Consider the following 17,520-nt stretch of genomic DNA (forward strand, 5'->3'; position numbering starts at 1 on the left):
TGTAGTAAGAATAATTTGAATTATTTTTCAGGCAATTCTGACTTGTCTTGCACCAGAAAACAAAATTACAACTTGATTTTCACCCTTATTTTTAAGATCTCTGACTTAAAAAAAAAAAAAAAAAAGAAAGAAAAGGAAAAAAAAATGGCCTACAGAGTCCCCCAAACAGTGAGAAGTTATTTGTGCACCCAGAATGAAATTCTGCGTTGACATGTGGGGATTGACTTTGGGTTTTTTTGGGTTTGGCTTTGGGTGGTTGGTTGATTGGTTGGTTCGTTTTTGCTTTTCTGATTAAATATGACCTCTGTTTAATATGACCCTTTTACTATGAGGAGTTTGAAGAAGAAAAATTAAAGTATAGAACAGTGATATTTTGCATGAAAAATAAATATTGGTAAGTTCCTTTATGGCTCATGATTGAACAGCAAAGTCATTAAACCACTTGCAAATTTCACAGAATCTTCCAGCTTAATTATATACTGGTTTTGAATGTAAATCTTTGATGACCTTTGCCTTCAACATAATGTGCTTTTTCAACTATTGCATTCTGCCTATATATTTAGAGGAAATTCCTTAAATGCTGCACACTAGCAATAACTCAACAAGGTTTTGTACTCTACCTTGTTTATGCTTCATATCATAGGTATCATTGCAAAGCAACGCAGTCATTCATTCTTCATGTCCTATAAATCATAGGCTTTCCTCGTTACACTGCCCATAATATGCTGATCCTGTTAAGCTATGTTATTTACAAGTTACTGACAGCAGGAACTTGCTTAAAATCAAGACACTTGTCTTTAAGTAGCAAACAAACTTCAAAGGGAGCAAAGATGGTTACCCTATGGGTTTGCATTTGAAGCAGCAAATTTCTCTGGATAAAAAAACATATTTAGAATCATGGAAGAGATTTTAAAAAGCCAACATATCTAAAAGTGCCACCCAACTTTGTGAATGTGAATTTTCTAGAAATGAATGAGTGCTGGTGATGATCTATGAAATGCATAAGATTCAGTAAATTCACCTTGGTGTTACATATGCGTAAGGGCTCCATATTTCTGTCTAGCAAGCTAAATGTATGCAACATGGGAGTGATACTGTGGGAGTGCACATATGTCACTGATTAATAATATAATGTAAGCCATGTAAACTTACAGCAGTGTTACTGAGTGCTGTAGCAGCTGTTCATATACTGTTAAATACAACAGTATTCAGATGTGTTGAAGTTTCTGGCTACAAATCTCTGTCATCTGCACTTGTTCTGAAGGAAAGATCAGAAACTGTTTTCTAATCTTCACTATTCACACATTTCAGCTGCACTTCAGCTTCACGAAACCTCGGCAGTGTATTTTACAGACAAAGCTTTTAGTGCTCTCCTCCCTTCTCCCCTCAGTGGTTCACTAGGTTGGTCATTCTACTGTCTGAAATGTGCTTCTGGAGAGAATTTAATATTCTGACCAGAATAAAAAAAGAGTGATTAGGGGGGAGTAGGTGTGACCTCTCAAATACATCTTCAATCTTGTGAAATTTTCTGAATAAAACTTTTGGATATATCTCTCAAATTTCAGTGTTTAGACCCTTACCCGCCTCTCCAAATATTCCTAAATACCTATTTTGGTTGGGTTGGGTTACCACAGACTATTGAATTTGAAATTCATATTGAGGAAATAACTTCCATATAATCTATTGTGATAAATGAATATAATGAAATAACAAGTAATTCAAGAATATTTCCTTTTCATTACTATCTGATGCATTTCTCAGTTTTCAATTTATCTTCTATAAGGACATATATACTTCTATTTTTTCCAAGTAGAAGAGAATAGATATTTTATTTCTTTGGATTCTCTTTTTTAAAAACTTTGCTCTACCTAATGGTTGAAATACATCACACAATGTGTCATATCAGTTCTCTTAAATTTCTCTTGCTATTTCTAAATGAAGCTTCTCCTTAGCTGAGCTGCTCCCCTATCACTCTTTTGTCTTCTGTATGAAATGGTTATCCAAGCAACAAGCTGCAAACTGGAATCTGTCTAGATACAAGTAGGGAACAGAACCAGTATTACTCTGGACTGGGCATATATAAAATATGAAACCTAAACACATCTCCAGTATCTGTCTTTATTTCTAAACGAAGAGCTGTGGCTGATTGTATTAAGTAACATGGAAAAAAAAAAGGTGACTCCCATTCCATACACTATCCAGGAGTAAATCTCTGTAATAATAGTGTACTGTGCACATTAAGCATGAAAATCAATCTATTTTAAATTGATTATCAAATTTCACAAAGAAGACTTTTTAACTTGAAATTATATGCATTATTAAATGATCAAGTACGTGGTATCCAAATGTAAAGTTCTCCACTGTAATGATGAAGTGCAAAATCACCAGAGAATAAGAAATGAACATTTATTATAAGGCTGTGTTATGGTGTTGAATAGTTTCTCTTAAAAGTAACCTATGGATTTATCAGTGATGCTTCCTTTTAAACTAAGTTTTATTTCTAAAGCAAAGCTGAAAAATAATAGGGCAAGAATCTTCTCTTACTCTACTCTCTGATATTATTATCAAAAAACATAAATATGCACTATATTATAATGGAGTACATTGAACCTCTCTACTACAAATGTACATAAATTCATATGTATATATGGGGTTTCATCTTTCTTTCATATGGTCATAAATGCACACTGAACATCTGGCAATCAAGCCAGTATAAAAACTTTGAGGAATGCAACACAAAATCCATTTACTAATATGCTGGTACCTAACCGGTATAAAGCTTCTTGTATTAGCCTGGCAGATTTCTTACTATTGCTGTGTCTGCTTCTAGCTACAGCCTTCTGTATATAATTTAGGATGCGATTGTTTTCTCATTTTATTTTTTTTCCCTAGAGCAGTTCCAAATACGTTCAAAGTTTGAGTGCACAGTTCTCCCCGATTTAATTAATGTTTCCTCTACAGCAGCTCACTTTCTTAATTTAATGTGACATGTGATTCAGTCAGAATAAAGTAGCTTTTCCATTTGGATGTGTTCACCCAAGCCAGTCAAAACCAGTTGACAAACAAGTACTGGGTAGAACGGAGAGTACTGTACCTGACAACACTTACTCTTGCTCTTGTGGTTACTATTCTCTATGGCCCTTTATGCATATTTTTCCTAGGTCAGCTTTTGTCTGGGACAAGATTTTCTTAATAATGTAGACCTAGAGTGCAGTTATGATTATAACTCTCTAATAGTCTCTTGTCTCAGATGAGAATTAAATAGAAAATCTGGGAATATTCTGCTGTAGAACTTGGTGTCCAGTATAGTATTTCATGTTACATCTGTAGTTTAAACTGTGCATTCATCTGTGGTTCAGAGAGCATATCCAAATCCCCTGAATATTTTAATTTTTGTCATGTTAACACTATATTATAGTAAGACTAATTTTTTTTGTTACAACATATACAGCACATAAATAGTTTCTGACTGAACTGAGTAGAATGAATTTCAAATAGTTATGTCATTTTAGAGAAGCTTTAAGTAACTTACATATCTCCTTGGTTGGTTTTTGCATTTTAATCAAGAAAGAAGGTACAGTTTTCTGAAACCTCTGTTTCTGATAAAATTAAGAAAGCGATTTGAGAATCATGATGGAATCAAATACATATCTGCCTGAGTATGCAGTTCCATATCACAGTGACAAAGGCGGCAAGCTAAAAAGTACAGATTGGAGTTTCCTTGAAAATACATTTTTCTACTCAAAAACCAGAAAGCCATTAGTGATTGTGGGTGTTTGTGTTGCCATGGACACATATGCGGAGACAGGGATATGGAGTCTAGAATCCTTATTTATATCAGCAACCACTTTGAACTTGACTGTATGAATTCTTTGAAGTCCAAAGGACTTTTATCAATACAGACAAAGTCAAATTTAGCTATGTACTACAGTAAAATATTCTGCTTCAAGTAATATTAATCTTAATTTTTCCCTTGCCAACACTTTCTTTGCAGGAAGCCCCACATTGAGCATTCACAGAGACAACCAATTCCCTCATCAGTATTAATCACGTCCTGTGTGCAAGGGCAATCTTGAAAAACATTTTATCCTCTGCTTTTATTGTGTACTTATAAGTTATTTGTGTCTTAGAAAATGTTATATACAGATCACGTAGGCCTGTGTGATGGGTGATTTCACACCTTCTTCTATATTGTTAAAGTCAAACCGATGCTTTGAATTCTACCCTGCTCTATTGTTTTCACTTAGTATGCCCGGGATTGCTGTTATTGAGATCTTTTGTTTGTGTTAGTATGTATATGATGATGCAGTAAGCAGATGCTATTTATTACTTAAAAAAATTAATGCATAACAATAATTTATTACATAATAAATTATATGATTTATCACCTACACCAAGCTTTGTAGAAATCTTTTGGGATTTTAGTAATGACTGCTATGTCCAGCTTATATGGTCTGCTTCACTTTTTTTGCTTTACTACCCTGGAAATTAATATTCCTGTATTTATTGAAAAATCTGCTCCCTGTTCTGTCTTCCACTAAAAACAAAGAGAAAGAATTTGTTCAAAGATTCTTTATCTATGAGTTCAAATACTTATTACTACAATATAGACAGAATCCTGTCTTAACAGAGTTATGTATTTCTTACATTACGATACCTACCAGGGTGCTGCCAGCATGAAAAGACAAAAGTATATATATAAAGCTCCTTTTCAAAGAGCTCAGAACGTGCATATTAGCACCTTCCATGGGCCAGAGCAAAGTATCTTTGGTAGTAAAGAGTGCTCTGATCTGTGAAAAAATATTTCCTGGTGTATAGACCTTTGGAATATATATATATATATATATATATATATATTTATATGTATAAAATTGCTTTTGTAGTAACTAGAAATAAAACATGGTCAAATACAAATTCACAGATTCACAGAATATGCTGAGTTGGAAGGGATACACAAGGATCATTGAATTCAACTCCTGGCCTGGCACAGGAGAGTCCCAAGAATCACACCATGTGCCTGAGAGTGTCGTCCAAATGCTTCTTGAACTCTGTAAGACTTGGTGCTGTGACCACTTCCCTGGGGAGCCTGTTCCAGTGCCCAAGCATTCACTCACTGTATGAAGAACATTTTCTTAATATCTAACCTAAACCTTTCCTGATGCAGCTTCATGCCATTCCTTTGGATACTGTCACTGGTCACCAGAGAGATCAGCCCCTGCCCCTCCTCTTCCCCTCACAAAGAAATTGTAGACTCTGATGAGGCCTCCCCTCAGTCTCCTCCTCTCCAGGCTGAACACACCAAGTGACCTCAGCCGCTCCTCATATGGCTTCACCCCAAGGCCCTTCACCATCTTTGTTGCCCTCCTTTGGACACTGTCTAATAACTTCATATCTTTCTTATATTGTGGTACCCAAAACTGCACACAATATTCAAGGTGAGGCCACACCAGTGCAGAGCAGAGCAGGACAATCCCCTCCCTTGACTGGCTGGCAATGCTTTGCCTGATGCCCCCCAGGACACGGTTGGCCCTCCTGGCTGCCAGGGCACTGCTGACTCATATTCAACTGGCCATCGACCAGGACGCCCAGGTTCCTTTCCTCAGCGCTGCTCTCCATCATCTCATTCTTCAGTCTGTCAGTACATCCAGGTTTGCCCTATCACAGGTGTAGAGTCTATCAATTTTACTTTTTAAACTTCATACAGTTGGTGTTTACCCAGCCTTTGAGTCTCTCTGCAGGTCCTCCCTGCCTTTGAGGGAGTCAACAGCTCCTCCCAATTTAGCATCATTGTAAAACTTAGTATATCTTTGAGTCCTGCAACAAAGGCATTTATGAAGACATTGAAGAACACTGGCCCTACAGTGGAGCCCTGTGGAACCCCACTAGTGACGAGTCACTAGTCTAATGTTCCACCACTCACTATGACCCTTTGCAGCTGACCCATGAGCCAACTGCTCACCCATTGCCTGATGTGTTTATCCAGCTGTGTGCTGGACATTTTGTTCAGAAGGATACTGCGAGAGACAATATTGAAATCTTTACTGAAATCCAAAATGAAGCAAAAATCCAGTACCTGGAAGCTGAAGCTAGAACAATTCAATCTAGAAATCTAGGGGGGAGTTTTGAAAATGGTGATAATTGCCTTTGGAATCACTTATGAAATCACGCAGTAAGTTCTACAGAACTGTTAATACTTTAAGTCAAGACTGGGTTTTCCTTGTTATGAAGTGAAAATTAAACAGGATTAAAGGAAGATCTAAGACCTGCTGTTAGGCACAGGATCTAACAATTCCTTCTGGCTCTAGAACTTCTGAAATACATGCTGTGAAATAAGGTTTATTTTAAATCTATTCACACACCAGTATTTGTTTTCTCTTTATTGCTGTTACTCTTCTGTGCTTTCAGAAAATTCATAGGCGACAGTCTAGTACCATTTCAGTCACAAAGCAATTTCCCTCCTGGTGGAAGGAAATTTCTTCTCTGAAACACAACAGAAACATAAAGGAAAGGAAACCGTTCTCTCACACTTATATCTATCTTTTTCTTTTTTTTTTTTTTATTGTTTACCAGTTTGGAAAGCTTCAAGTCTGTTGTATTATGGGGATGGAAAACAAGATACAGTCATATGGCTGAAGGCAGAGGACAAAATTCTGCTCTCAGAAAGACAAAAGTAGAGTTACTACTTCAGAATCTTTAGATTTTCTGCAGATTTCCTAAGTAGGGTATAGACCATTATGAAATTTAAAAAAATTTTTTAAACTTTTTAAACATAGTCTTCAGGAATTATTTCACATGCATTCTAGTTTCCCAGCATCTTCCCCCCACTGAACTTTCCAAAGAAATCACCCATAGATTTACAGAATCCTGAAATTCTTTTGTGACACGCAGATGCTTCTGTCCTATATTGCACTGCCAGGTAACTCTAAACGTCAAAAGAAACCCATCACTTTGCAGTGTCACATACAGCTCTCATCATAATTTCTTTTGTTCTTCTGCTGGCATTTATTTTTTTCTGAAGAACTGTCAACAGTTCTGGAAGAAATGTTCCGCAGACTTTGAAAACCTCCAAACAGCAGGTTGCTGTGTTTTCTACATTACATACAGCTGAAATGATGGTGGATTTCCAGATGGTCAATTTTGTAGTGACATCTGAGCTCAGATCCATCTATTTTGAAAGTCCAAACCACCAAGTAAAACTGCAAGGTGCAATAAACATAATGCACTGTAGCTATGGGTCAATAGTCATCTGCGATTCAGGACCTGTGAAGGTTTTACTGTATTCTGTGATTAATTTATGTAACCTCTTCCTACTCTTTAGTCAAGAATTCTAGTAGAAAAATTCTAGTAGTTGCCTCAAATCAATATCAATTTCTACAAAAATTTGTCAGTCTTCCTTTGTTTATTTATCCTATAGATGTTGTCTTATTACTGTAATTAGAGTTCAAGTTATGTTGTAAATGGATTATGATATTTATCTCTCAATAACCATATGCATATCACAGCACACACTCTACAGTACAGTATAGTATTTAAATTTCAAATATTCAATTCAATATTTCGATATTTCAAGGCTGCCAACTCTGAATGTTCTGTTTCCTTAAACCTCATGACTGACTGACTGACAGAGAGGATGCTGCAGATCAGACTACAGCAGTTACAGTGTGTGCTTCAGCGCGGCTATTAATCCAAGCTTTTGCTGAACATTACACTCTCATTGCAATTGTGATAGATAATTGGACTTCCAAGAGGACAGGGTTTTTTTCTGCTGGTATGTTCTTTGAAAAATTTAAATAACACCATAAACTTTCCCTTCTCATGTGGTACTTGTCTTTTCTGGGTCTTATTTTAGCATTTTGAAGAGTTTTTGTGCTTCCTTCTGTGTGATCAGTTCACTGTCATCATGAAAATAGACTGTGAATATTCCATCCTCTAACATCAGACCTCCATTTGTGGCTCTTAGGATTTCTTCTGACATCTGAAGTGGATTTGGTCATAAAAACTTCTCTTACACAAATGCCCAGACACATCTGTTTCATTGTTACTATGTGATGAAAGAGATCCGCAATAAAAACCCCGAAAGAAGAATCAGTTGAACAACACAGTACCAATAATCCACCTTTATTAAAGTTTACCAAAATTCTCTCTGGACTTCAACCTGTCAGAAAAATAGCATCACATCAGAAACCTTGGATAGGAGTTGCCAATCTAAATTAGAGGAAAAATAAAAGCAAAAAAAAAAGGCAATTGAGAACAGATTTATATAAAAGGATTGACATATGATGAAGACACTACTCTGCAGATTAAATAAGATGTGGGTGTTGTGTGGGAATAGAAAACTTTTTTTTTGTAATTGGCACTGTAGTGAACTATGAATTCTGGGGCTTTTTTTGCAGATAAGCTCTTAAATATCATCAGACCTCTGAAAGCTTTGTCTCATCAGATAAATATATGGCAATCACTTTTTGTTTTACAGATGCTGAAATAGAGCTTGGAAGGCTCTGATACCTTTATGCTAGCAGTATTGTGTGAGCACTGCTGAGAATGAACTGATACTATTTTATTAATTACCATTTCTTTTTCAGAGAAATCCCTTGCAAAGTTATAGCTATGTGTAAATCTCTGATTGTGTTGCATTGCCTTTGTCAAAATAGAAAAAATATACACTTGGAATCAATGTTTTGTAGTGAAACATACTTAAAAGTAAGATTTATCAAATTGTACTTTTGGTTTTTCGAAGGCTTTAGGAGGATCTTTGGGTTGGTTACAATCACATTCTTATATCACTATTCAAATGAAGGAAGTATAAAACACAATTTACTAATTATTAATAATTATAATTACTGCTCTTGGGCAGTGTTAGTTTATTCCATAAAACTAGTATTTTATGTATAAATTGATAAAAAGCTATTATTGTTTAACAAAACATAAAAACCCAACAAAATAAATCTTGAAGCTATATGTGGAGAAAAAATAACAGTTTTCAGAGAGTGTTCTGAGTTGGAAGGGAGCCACAAGGATCATTGAGCCCAACTCTTAAGTGAATGGCCCATTTGTGGATTGAACCCATGGACCTTAGTGTTCTTAGCACCATGTTCTAACCAACTGAGCTAATTAGGAGACCCTTTCCTGAAAAATAAACTCCAACACTAGTATTTCAGGAGGATTAACATGGATGACTTGTCCATACAATTGCACCTCAAAACACTAGTCACAAAAAATATTTCCCAAAACATTCACTTAATCTTATGGAACGATGCACAAAGCACTACATCTGGATCACACTGGGGACTGATCTGTATTTGAATCCCCAGTACAAAATGTAATGAAAGATTTCACATTTTCCAGTGTGCTTTGTGTTTCCTCTACGAGTTGTGGTTAAAAATACAAATGTTTCCATGTTAAACAAAAGCCCTAGAGAAATTAAATAAAGCATTTCAAACAGCACTGAATGTGTTTGCTCATTTACTAAAAACTTTTAGTAAGGTTAGATAAATGGTCCAGGATAGAAACTGCATAATAAATGTAAAAATTCAGGTTTGGATTTGGACATTTTTCAATATAGTTGAGGATAAATTAAATAACTATCTGATTTTTGCTAAACAAAACTTTTGTGGATAATATTAGCATTTAATTTCTAGTAATCTGTTAGTTATAGGACATTTAAATGTGTCCATGGGAGATCTGTTTTCCTGGAGAGAGGGATTAGATGGAAAATAGGGCAGATTACTGTTGAGGATATGAAAATAGACGGGGTTGTAACCCATTGTGACTGCAGGACCATTCAGTGATCTGGAGTGTGGTTTGGCTTGTACCCCAGGTTAAAGCATGCATGGATCCAGACATACCCTGTTGTGGCAATTTTCTGATTTGACAACTATTTGGAACCTGCAGACATTGGAAGATGTGGGATGCCTGACACAGCACTGGATTTTTGCAGTTAGAAAGTTAAATGGGCAGCACAACTTCCGTGTCACTGGTTCCCAGGATGGTCACAGTGGATGCATTGTATGGGATAAGATATCCATGCATCCAGTTTAAAGGAAGAAAAATTTCAGTAAAGATCATCATAGCTCTATCTCTTTGCTTTTTTCATAACATCAAAAATGGAGAACCAAAGGAAGGTGTTACCTCCTTCCTCCTGCAGAACAAGTGCAGATATCTCAGTCAATGGCCTCTCCTCAGTAATAAATATTAGATATGAGTCTGAGAACATTAGGTTTCAGAAAGGCGCTTGGAAAGACAAAATATCTCAAAAGTCTTACTAACACAGGTCCTATCAGAGCAAGGGTGGCTGCCTGTTCTCAACCTTGAGTCATACACTGAGTCCTGCACCTATGCAGTAAAAATTTTTTGTCTATTTTTTGTCTATTACATGGTGACCCGACTCTTGCTCCAGTTACTACAGTTCTATGCTATTCTTTTACCTGCATGCCTAAATGGATTTTCACTGCATGCTTTATAGATATTTTAATTTACATGTTGGTATAGAGGACAGCAGAATAGGAAAAACATTCATCAATTGAATAAAATTCTTCCTGCCTGTGTTCCACCTTTCTAGACATTTTTCATTTATCTCCAGGAAAAACATAGCAACTACTGCAGGTGCTTATAAAAAAAAAGTCATGGTTCATGAAAACTCTCCTATTGCTCATTCTGTTCTCAGAATGGGGCAAGTGAAAAGCTCTTTGAAACCTTTCTTCAATGACTGGCTCAACAGACGACACCACTGAAGCTAAAATGTGTACCAAAAATCAAACTACAAGAACTAAGAGAAGAAAGTTTTGTGCAAAACTAACAGACCTTCATTGGTTTTTGTTGATGTTGTATCATTTTCTTTTATTTTGCAACATGCTTTATGGAATATATGATGCTTGTAAATCTTTGGAACAATGCTATTTTTTGCTTCCTTTATTTCTCTTTCATAAATCTGTGGTAATTTTGTAGCTTGTCTTTGTCACACAGCAGAATTTTAATTTCTAAATGTGCTTCCATTGGCTCATAAGTAATATCCATATCTTTTATACCTTAGAGACTGCACTGAATAGAGAGTATTTTACTGAATAGATTTTGTGAAAGGGAATATAGTGTTTGAATGCCATCAGTAGCTGGTAGGTGAAACTCTTGTGTCTCCTGCAACAGTTCATTTACCAGAAGTATAGGAGGTGGATTATAGCAGCAAATCCCAACGTCTGCTAAAAGTCAGTTGAGAATTGAGAGAGCTACACTTTCTAAGGGCTTTTCTCCTTTACCAGGTACTGAAGTATTGGTGGCACATTTGCAAATCCTCTGCATCCTCTTCCTGAAAAAGCACAAGATAGAATAAAAAATAAACTCAAGTTTCACGGTTGTATTTTAAGATGTGTAAGTCATGGGTTACTGCCTTCTCTATTAATGAATAACATTAATAAGACTTTCAGCAGAGAACATAATACTTCTCTTCTTCCTTTTACTCCTCAACACTTTAACAATTACTCTGCTTAGAAAAGACCTCACTGCCCTTCAGTAAATAGTTAAATCTCTGCAAAGCATATACAAAATAGTACTTAACACTCCATCTTTATTACTTATAACTGTTCTGTTTGTGTGATACATATAAGCGGGCAGGTTTTCTGACTAGGACTGGGTACAGTTCTTTCATAAAACTAATTAACTATGGTATAATCTGGTGGGAACAGAATTTGAATGCCCTGGCAGGTAAACACCAGCAAATATTGTGTCTTGCTTGTGGTGCCATGTGTCAAAGAGGATGGGCTTCTCATTTACCCATCACTAGCTTGCCAGTACTCTGAGCAGCAACTTTTCTGTTTGGAAAAAAATCAAGGTGCTTTGGAGAGAAAACAATTAATACCGTTAACACAGTTTCCTCATTCATTTCAGATGATGCTGCAGATGTGATCATCAGTTTTCAGAAGAAATAGTTATTAAAGTGATATTTTAAAAGTACAATGAAATGCAACATAATCTAAGCCAATTTTGCAAGTGTTTTCTCTTGAAGTTGAAAACCAGAAAGTAAGTAGATTAATTAAGAGGAAAGATTTTATTTCTTGCTTAAGGAGGCCGTAAAGACACAACTGTCGTTAGCTTGCTTTCGAAGTGACTGTGTTCACAACCATGCTAATTGCACAACAAATTACGTGAGGCCCTAAAAGTTCTCTCAAACAAGAAAAGAATCTATTTCAATGTTCCCTGGAGTGATTCTATCTGCTACTTAGCAATATTGAATTGACTAACTGAGACAATTTGGGGATGCTGAAATCATGTGTAGCCTCTTTACCTTGTCAATGGGGGAGCAACCTCAATCTCCATGGCTCACCACCCTGCAGTTCCAGTTCTGAGAGAGCCACTTGCAGGTTGAATGTCCCAGTTAATGGCTGCCAGGTTTCTGTCAATGAGAGACTACTGCATGCCAACTCTGTGGTATGCTTTCTTCTACATTTCCCAGGTGCATCCTTCCAGAGGCTACTTGTGCCTGGCTCACCACTGACTGTTCAGACTGAATCTCTTGATGAGGTCTTTCCCCAAGCATTCAATATGAATACTCATTAGAATGTATCTCTGAATCTGACAAGGTTTTGCAGTCAGTGTTTCTCTTTATTTTGTCACAGAAGTTCTTCAGAACATTTCATTCCTTCTGTAAATGTTTTTTGTAAATTCAATGCCTCTATAAAGCTTTCTTCCATTTCTATTTTGTTGCAAATGTTGATCATCCTCTGAGCTACAGTCAGTCTCCTAATGCTTGTCACTATGTATTTTTGTTGTGGTTTTTTGGCCAATTATGCTTTCCTCTCTTTTCTTTTTCAAATCCAAACTGCATCATAATAGAGCTAACAACTTAATTTCTCTGTGTTCAGGCTTAGTAACATACAAAACTGAAATAACAAACAGACATTGACTTCTGTGAATGTGGATAATAAAACATCATCCAGAGAGACTGAATATGGAACAAAACAAAGCTGGTATTCACTGAAACATGAAGCCATCATTACAGTCACCATTATAGGCCTGTATTAAGAAAAATGACAGTAAATTAACATTTAAAGAGATGGAATGAGAGACCTAGGAAAAGCTGGTTTTGTTTTATCAGGAAGCAAAGCTTTCAGTTACTATCCTAAAAATACCGTGTTATTTTTTCCTCTAGTCAATTGAAGCCAGTCACAACATGCTGAGGTCGACGTTGTCCTGACTTATCCCTAAGAAGGTTGTTCGATATAAAACCAGGGTCATACGTGATTTAAGACATGCCTGTTTCTCTCAAACACTGAAGACAAAAGTCTGGGACGTGCATATTCAGCCTGTTCTTTGGTACCAATCCTGCATCCCAGCCTGCCTGCTCAAATCATTGCATTCCCAATTTGCATCAGTTTAAAACAACTTAAGCTTTTTCCCTCTACTGGAAGGATGTTAGTGTTTCATAAAATGTTTACTTTGTAAACAGTCACTTTGCCACTTACAAACTGAATATTGCTGCATTTTTGTTAGGACAATGATATGTTGTTGGGCCTGAAGAAAAAAACCATGCACAGATGTGATTGTTAATAAGACTGACAGCTCGTAAATACTAAATAAAAAAAATCTTCTGTTCTGGGATGTTGTGATCTAGCAGTTATTTATAATACTGTGATGAAGATGACAGAGGTTGTAAGATCATATCTGTTTATTTACAACTATGAAGCTTAAAACCAAGCATTGCTTATTGTGATGCACAAGCTTGGTTATTTCATTTTGTCTCATCAATTGTGGTTGCTCTGTAGATTCTTTTTGAAGATCCTGTCACAGAAGCTGACCTTTACAAATGAACACATAGTTGTGCAAGGTATTTCTGTCTTTCCCTAATTTACAGATTTCTTTAGCCCAAGGGGCAAAAAATTAAAAGACTAAATTCAAGCATATTTCTTCAGCCGCTATTCATTCAGCTTGTGATTTCTGCTGCCTTCATACTCTCTGAAGGCACAAGTGCAGTCACAAAGTATTCTTTGGGGGTTTGAATGCGCAAACACACATGAAAAGGTACTGTAGTGTATAGGTGGATGCACACACAGCAACATTTCTGTCTGGTAGCTTACGAGAGTAATTTATCATTTTTATGAGTCTGTAACTTATTTCCAAATTCAGGGGAAGAAAAACAAACAAAAATTGCTCCTGCTTCTTGATAGTACAGGAAAATCATGGCTAAAGTGGTGCTTTTCATGAAATCTTCAGTTTTAGCTATTTCCTTATGTTTTAATATGTCAGAGTCAGTTTTCATATGAATTAACAATCTCCAAACTTAAACTAAATGCAGAGCTTACTAAAAGCCATAAGTTGGGAATTTATTCCAAAACCTGCCCCGAGAGTCTGATTTTGAACTTTAGGGCATGCCTGAAGTCTCTATGAAGGATATTTTGCTCAAATATGAGAAATTAAAGGGTTTGACTTTTACCTTCTTTCTGTAAAATCTTATCAGCCAATTAAATTAGTACTTTGTGAAATTTTTTAATTCCCTTTCATCTTACTGGACACAATTTCACATGCACAACGGATATAAATGATTATATTAGTCAAAAGCTGTTTTGACTAAATGCAGACTTAGTCTTAGTAAGAAACAATTTGGTATGTCAAAGTTATTGGTATGGGAACCAAAACCCCTGATCCTTCATCTCACAAAATATGTCATAGTGAACATACAGACTTAATGTATTGTAATTTCTTGCCCAAGCTGAATTGAGTAAGTGTTGGTAATGTAAAAAAAAAACAAAAGCAGACCTGGATATTTGATGCCTGATTGAATACACAGTGTTCAAGGCCAAGTTTCCAGAGGACTGGAAAGCAAAGACTTGAAGATCATCTGTATTAAAAAAATTGGGAGGCCATGCTTCCTGCAATACATACATTTAGCTGTGTTGGGAGCATACTGCAGGGACGCGCAGCTGAAAACAGATGTGGCCACCAAATTTGCATGTTGTTCTGGTCTCCTATACAAAACCTTCAGTTATGTTAGCTCATAACTTGTATCATAGTGGCACTTTCCCAACAGAACCTTACTGCAAGATCAGGAAAATACGATTATGTGTTGCTGCTTTATGTGGTAAATGAATGTTATAGGACAAAAAAGAAATTTATATGTTCTTATCCTAGGTATTCATGTGTTGAATGTTAAGCTAATTGTGATCTGAATGAAACTCGAAAATAGCTTTATTTATAGTAATATTGATCTGGAAGAGAGGTGATGAACATCATAACATCTGTGGTGAAAATACTGTCTTAAATCTATATGACTTTATAAATATTTTCTATTGAAATAGTCACTCAAAATATCTTAAAGGAGATGCATGTGAAAGAACAGAGGGGCAAAACACATGTGAAGGGAAGAAAAACAGATTAAATTATGAATGAAGATAAAGTTTAAATCAGGGGAAACTAATAAGATGACAATTTTCCAAACCTGAAAAATACTAGTAATCTTCCATCCTTTAGGAATGATTACTAATCAGTTATTTTACTAAATAGCATGTTAATGTGCAAGGAGGAGACACCACATTTAGAATTTATATAATGAGACAAGTTTATATAATGAGACAGAATGTCCACCGAGGTCAAAGGCATAAATACTATGTTTGTTCCTTACCACAGGTGAATAAATCAGTTTAATACTAAAACTTATTGTGTATTTCCTTCAAGGACATAATAACACCAAAGAGGTGTGGATCAGCTGATAATTTGCATTTTAGTAGAGGCAAGGTCCTTCCAATGCTTCCTCTCAGGCACCAGCTGAAGTATGACCACACACAGCCTGTGACCTCACCACATGGCCCAGGTTTTAGGGACCTACTTGCCTCACATAATTCCTTCTCAGGTCTTTATACCCCAAGGATGGGGGATTGTGTGAAAGGCGAATCCTTGTTCTTATCTCTGGTGGCCTTCAGGTTCTCTAGACTCTTCCTCTGAGGCATACTGGATCGCCCACAAATCACTTGTACAATGGTATCCTGTGAGCATTAGGTGCCCTTAAGCACAAATGCCTAAGGGCATTTTGTGAGACTAGAGCTGAGCATACCCACACGATGAGTGGGAGGAGGAAGTCTGAGTCAGAAGGATGTGTGCCTTGTTGTAGCAAAAGTCTACTTGTCCTAGTTTTTCTTGCTCATCCATCTCATTCTGAGCGATACTCATGTCCAAAAGAAATAACACACTGAGCAAGAGCAACTTTGGGATGTGCCTGAGGTCACGAGCTGTATCTGCTTGCAGTGTCTGCTGAGGGGAAAGTATAGGTTCTCCTGAATCAACTGCTGGTCCTCCAAGCACATGGATGATATGACCTTGAGCTTTAATGCTAATCTACTAAGCAGGTTTTAATCATGTGGAAATGGCAGAATCAGTATTTGCCTGGAAATGCTGAATCAGAGGTCCAGGTACTAGAGTACGCTACTTACAATGATACACATGCTGATTTACATAAGGCAGAAGACCATCATCTGTGGGATGTTTTTTCCTGCGCTGTGTTTGCATGTGAAAACTCTTGTGTGTGTGTGTGTCCCACTGACACTCCTCTGCTCTAAGATCAGATAGGACAGATATTCCTACTGCTCTTCTTTCCCATGTGCCTGGGTGCCCTCAAGGGCAAGGCACTTTGGACATGCAGGCACTGTCACTCCAGTGGTGCCTCCAGCAATGTAGTGTAGTTGTGTGAATTTTCGGGAAAAGAAAAGGGTAGAACATGGGCTTTGGAGGAAAAAAAAAGCGTTAATGAGTTACGCTAAGAAGGGGAAGATGTCTTTGTCTCCTGACACCTATAAAAGCCATAAGTAGGTAGGAGCAGAAGGATTTAAAACATACAGAAGATTGCATGGCAGAGAATGACTTCTGCCTGGTCTCTTTCAAGATCATGGTGTGAGTTAGCAATATTATTATTTGCACTTGTATGGGTTTTGTGTTTGTCTTTTCCAGTACATATGGTAAAGCTATTCCTTTCCTATTCCTGTGCTCCATAACCAAACTCAGGAGAGAGATTTGGACTGCTTCTATCTCAGGGGTCACTTTCTGTGTGCCAGGCAAAGTACCCTCTACGGGATGAATTAAGTATCAACTTTGTGCATGTAAGACAAACCTCAGGGAATTTACTTCTCTACAACAATTTTATTTGCCCAGGAAAAAATCTATCCCAAAAACTTGAGCCATGATAGAAAACACAGTCCTCTCTGCAGCTTAAACAGTGTAGTCCTCTTGCTTTCTAGACAATCAGTATGTTGAAGGAAAAATGATATGTACAGGGGCTTTCTGGAGTTCTGAAACAGGAACAAAATGCAAGGTCAGTCATGACAATGCATGGGTTTGAAGGAGCACTACTCAGGCTAATTGCTCTACCAACTATTTTTGGGGTTTTTTTAAACCATTCATACAAGCTCTTTAACTAAAGACCAATAGTTATTTCAGCCTGACTCTATATGCAGCCCAGCTGTTTCTATATTTTGACCGATCTCCTTGTGCCACAGGTAGTTTTTTAAATCATGAAGCCAGTCAGCTTATGACAAAGGCATTACCATA

This window comes from Pseudopipra pipra, chromosome 4 (genome assembly GCF_036250125.1).
Source record: "Pseudopipra pipra isolate bDixPip1 chromosome 4, bDixPip1.hap1, whole genome shotgun sequence".
Classification (NCBI taxonomy): domain Eukaryota; kingdom Metazoa; phylum Chordata; class Aves; order Passeriformes; family Pipridae; genus Pseudopipra; species Pseudopipra pipra.